The following is a 6048-nucleotide window of genomic DNA, read 5'->3' on the forward strand; positions in this document are numbered from 1 at the left end:
TTGGATGCTAAAAAATTTAATTTCGCAATATATATAAATAATAACCATCAATTAATTTATTTAAAATTTTTAAGTTAAATTTTTTATATATTTAAATTATAAATAAACATTCTCCTTTTTATATGTACATTATTTTTCATATCAATTCACAACAAAAATTATAAGGCATATAGAATTTTGAAATATAAAATAATGAAATAATATTTAAAACTTAAGAATTAAGATAGAAAATATTTTAAAAAAACAAATTAATTTTTATATATGTATTATTTTGATATTTATATATGTATATATTATATGTATTATTTTTAAAAAAATTATTTAAAAAAAAAAGGCCGGGCCCACCGAGCCCGACCCACTAGGCCCTGTGGGCTAAGGGCCCGGCCCGGCCCGGCCCTCTAGCCCACGGGCTGGCCCGGCCCAGCCCTTTTGTAGGGGGGCCGTGGGCCGGGCCGGGCCCTATCAATTATAAAAGGGCCCAGGCCCGGCCCGACCCTTTTAGTAAAAGAGCCGGCCCGGCCCGTTTAAAAAGCCCGTGGGTCGACTCGGGCCGGACCGGGCCAGGCCGGGCCGGCCCTTTTGACACCTATACTTCCAAATTAAGAGAAAAAATCCTAGAAAAAGCATACGAGAGAGCCACAAAAAACATGAAGAATGTGAAATGCTTAGTCGTAACTAACCCTTCCAACCTATTGGGCACTATCCTTAACAAGCAAACCCTGAAAGAGCCTCTTCGCTTTTATCATTAGTAAGAAGAGTCACCTTGTCTCTAACAAAATCTGCTTCACCATTGTTTTCCAATTGCCAAACTTTATAAACTTCTCTAAAATCGTCCAAGAAATTGTTGGTTCTTAATGATGACAAATATATCCCAAGAGGGGGGTGAATTGGGATTAGATAGATTTTCGATAATTTAAAACTTTGATTGTTGGTAGAATACTAGGTTTCGAAATATAAGCTATATGTTTCGAAATAAACATTTCTGTTAAGTGGGTTTCAAAATCTACTATATATGTTTCGAAATATACCTCACTGTTTTACAAGTTTTGAAATATGAAATGTATATTTCGAAATCTACTTCACTGTTTTGCTTGATTCGAAATTTTTTTACCTTATAGTTCAAAATAACGACTTTTGGAAAAGATAATTTATGTAATTAAGAGTATACCAAAGATGTTTGTATATCAAATATATGTTTTCTGTATACATGTATAAACTTGTTCCCAAGAAAACTATTTTAGTCTTTGATAACAAAACTTATGCAAGCATGTGCAATAGGTAATAATGATACATGAAAGCTAAAGAATACTTGCACACAAGATATATAGTGGTTCGGTACTCGCCTATTCTATTACCTTCAAGTTTAACCACTTGAAGGATTTTTCAATCCCAATCGCTTTTTACTAGTGATCATCATAACAAAGGTTTTATCACGATTTACCCTAAAATCTTACAAAGTGAGTTTTTACAGGCTCAACTCAAACTTAGCACCAAGTGAGTTTTAAGGCTAAACTCAAACCTTTGACACAATGAGTTTTAGGCTCAATTCAAACCTTTACACTACAATGAGTTTTTGGCTAAACTCAAACCTTACAACATTAACAAAATAAATAAGTTTATCTTTACAGCCCAACAAATGTATAGCAATAGAATGCCTTACCAAATGGTTGTACAAACCTTTTAAGTTAAGGTGAGGAGAGATGGAAGGATGATACTTTGGATTTCAGCTTGCTTCTTCTTTTCACACCACAATGCACATTTAGGAACGGATAAATGGATCTTCTTTGAAAGTTTTGTCAAGAATGATTTAGATCACTTGTGTCTTTGTGTGTGTCTCTAGTGTGTGTTCTCTTGTTCTTACTCGTTGTCTCTCAATCAATCTCTTCTTGTCTTCAAATACCTGTTATTTATACCAAAAGATAGAAATCTGATCGTTTTATAGCCGTTAGAGACAAGATAGAAAAGTAAGTTTCGAAACATACATAATAAGTTTCAAAACATCACAATTTTACACATAAGTTTCGAAACATATTCCTCATGTTTTGAAACATACAGCCTTTACAGCTGAATATGCACCAAGAGACAGCAATGAGTGGGAGACACAATCTATTCCCCACTCACACATAATAATGATCTCCACTTCAAATTTGAATTTGAATTTTACAAGCCATGGAGAATGCATTAAAAAATATTTTGAGAAACTTTTAGATAAATATTAAAAATGCAAAGCAAAAAGCATCTCGAATCTCTGCTGACAAAGACATAGGTTTCAAAACATATTATCACATGTTTCGATACATACCTCTCTAGAAATGAGGTTTCAAAACATACCATCATAAGTTTCGAAACACACATCTCTGGAAATGAGTTTCGAAATACGATATATAGGTTTTGAAACATAGTTCAAAACCTGATTTGAAAACACATGCAATACAAAGATGTTTTGAAATAGCATACACAAAAAACATTGAAAACATTTTCAAAGGGGTTTCGAAACATACATAGAAACATGATAGATTTTCAGAAACATTTGCATCACAACACAATCCACAGCATGTATACATCTCAACTTATTTATATTTTTTTAGTTTAAGTAAATGTCCACATTTTCTTTTATTTATATTTTACCTCCATTTACTTTAATACATAAATCTAAATAACAAAATACCCCCTATTTGAATTCAATAAAAATATATAAAAGATCAAAATCTAAAACAATAAGAAAGTAGATTTTAGGTTTTAGTACAAACTTATGATTTTGCGATTTAATCGCCTCCAAAATATATACTTTCTATTTAATGAAAAATTCATTAAAAATTGTTTTAGTACTAATGAATGTTAGATATCAAAATACCGGGAGATAGTTTTCTAAAAAGAAAACATTTTCATATATGTCTCCTTATAAGATGCTAACTTTCAAACTTAGTAAAAACAGCATTTTCATTTTCACAAAGTGATACTTGATATTGAAATTGATATATATTGAAAACCACATACTTGACTCATGATTTAGGGATTAAACCAATAGATGTTTTTCATCATTAAAATTGATGTACAAAAGTACAACAACAAAAATGACCACCATCGACGACACCCTCATCCACATCGTTTACACCATTTCCAAAGATCTAGGCCTCCCCAAATTCAAGGTCAACATCGTCTATTCCTACAACAATGCGCACGGTGGTGAAATGTGGCTAGAAAATAATTATTCGTAATTATCTATTTCTATAACATCAATTGTCGAAAATGTGTTTTCTGGCAGAAAATGCATTTCCAGCTATTTTATATAATTTACAAAAAGCTCCGAAATATTTCACAAATTATAAAAACGATTCAAAAAATATTTTGGGCTGTCTTTGCCATGTCTTGCATCAAAGGAGCCCACCTTCACTGGTATATATTTTTGAGTAAAGTTATTATTATGTCATGGACAAAAGTCTATTAAAAAATTAAAAAAGAAAACTTAAAAGCCCAAAATAATTTTTTGGGTTAAAATGTGTAAATTTCCTAGCAAACAAAGGGTCTCACATAACGCGTAAAGTAGATAAGTTTGATATTTGAAAGTCCATAATATTCTACGAAAATGATATGTAATTATTCATAAAAAAATTTAATTTTAAAACGATTTCAAAATATTGAAATAAACATTATTCATAAAAATTATAATCTTAACAGGTTTCAAAATATGAAGATAGATATTATCTATAAGAATTTTAATTCTAACAGATTTTAAAATATCAAAATAGATGTTATCTATAAGAATCCTAACCTTAAACTATTTAAGATTACTTTATATCCCTATATAAATAAGCAAACATTCATTTTAAAAATGATACGTCTCTGATACTAGTTAGTGTGAATTTTGTTATACGACTTTCAATAATTTGGATGTTTGAATTAAATATCAGAGTGTTTGCATGAAATTTTTTCATGCTTTTTGATTGTTTTTTTTCTTGCAAATTTGGACGGACAGACAATGATATTCATAGTAAAATAAATTCATTATTGTGTTTTGACAATAACAATTAATTTAAAGACAATCCATCTTTAATTCAAAATAAATTTACTCTTTGTAGTCATTTTTAATTTAAAATAAATTTATTTTTTATATGAGAAATAAATACATTTATATCATAAAAATATTTTTATTAATCATCAAATCTTAATTAATATGAGCAAGTTGGCTCAACAATAATATTCTACAAAAAGGATATGTAATTATTCATAAAAAATTCTAATTTTAAAACGATTTCGAAATATTGAAATAAACATTATTCATAAGAATTCTAATCCTAATAGGTTCCAAAATATCAAGATAGATATTATCTATAAGAATTTTAATTCTAACAGATTTTAAAATATCAAGATAGATGTTATTTATAAGAATTCTAACCTTAAACTACTTAAGATTACTTTATATCCCTATATAAATAAGCGAATACTTATTTTAAAAATGATACGTCTCAGATACTAGATAGTGTGAATTTTGTTATATAATTTTCAACAATTTGGATGTTTGAATTAAATATCATAGTATTTACGGGAGATCTTTTCATGATTTCTGATTGTTTATTTGCTTGCATATTTGGATGGACAACGATGTTCATAGTAAAATAAATTTATTATTGTGTTTTGACAATAACAATTATTATTATAATTAAATATTTTTAAAAAATAATTAAGGATGATATTGTGCTAATATTAAAACTCAAATCTAAACCAACAACGCGGTTAGAACTCGTAGGAATAGGGCAAAATATCTATAAAATAGGAAAACAATCACTAATTTTCAGTAGTTTAAGTTATTAATTGAAACATTTTTTGTGATTGAAAATACTTTTACTAATTTTAGTGATTAGTTTTTTGACGAAAATACCCATCTGTTGTTAATTCTGTTTTGTTAACTTAAAATTATTTTAATTAAATATTAATTAAGTTAAAATAAATTGAAAATAAATAAAAATAAAAACAAAAACAAAAACAAAAAAAAAAACTAAAAAAAAAGCGATTGCCAGTTGAGACACAGTTCTACTAGCCGCCGGCAGCCTTCTAACTCACTGAATGGGTTTCAAAGTAGAAGAACGACAATAATTTTTATTTTTATATATTTAAAATTTAATTTAATTATTATTTAACTAAAATAATTTAAATTAATTTAATAACGTTGGTAATAGAAAAGGCTAGTAAAAAAAAATTACAATAACTAAATAAAAATATTTTTAAATTACAAAAAAATCTAGCCAATAAAATATTAAATATTAATATTTACTAAACTTTTAATGGATTTGTAACCTTGAGTTCCCAAACTGCCCCTCGATGCATTTTACCATGCCAATAAAACTGACTGAAACTAAAAGGATATGGAGTACCTTCACGCTCATACGTGTGCCGGGTAGTTAACGATGGACTTCTCCTTGTAGTGGCAACATCGTTATTTCAAACTTAGCACGGATCCCTCCACATTCTGGTCAGATTAAAAGCCAAGCCAAACCGTCCCTAAGTCGAAGCATTTTCCATCCGGAATATATAATGCTAGGAGTCTGTTTGGTTTAACAGTTTGACTGCTTATAAGTCGTGTATAAGTAGTTAATAAGTTAGATAGTATTTTATATTTAAGTGTTTGACAATCATATGTAGTGTAAAAGCTACACAACTTAAAAGTGGTTATAATAACATTTTGCAAAAGTTGGTAATCCCCGACTTTTACAAAAAATGCTACTAACTTGGCCGATTAAAGTATCAATTTGTCCTTGAATATTTTACATATTTACATATTTGTCACCATTGCATCTTCTCCTCCCTCTTGCCATTTTCATCTTTTTCGCCCAATACTGTCGTCGCCCCTCTGGGCTGCCGTGGGCCGCTACAAGCCGCCTCTTTATGGTGGGTCGCACCATCGGCAACAGACCTATTGCCGCAAGCTGCTGTTGCCCCCATCGACCACTGCCCCCATCTCCTCTGTCCCAATCGTAGCTACCCGTCGTTGTCATCTCCTCTACGCCAATCGTTGTGTGTATATATATATTATATATATAACAACAATTA

The sequence above is a fragment of the Diospyros lotus genome, chromosome 1 (genome assembly GCF_014633365.1).
Source record: "Diospyros lotus cultivar Yz01 chromosome 1, ASM1463336v1, whole genome shotgun sequence".
Lineage (NCBI taxonomy): Eukaryota > Viridiplantae > Streptophyta > Magnoliopsida > Ericales > Ebenaceae > Diospyros > Diospyros lotus.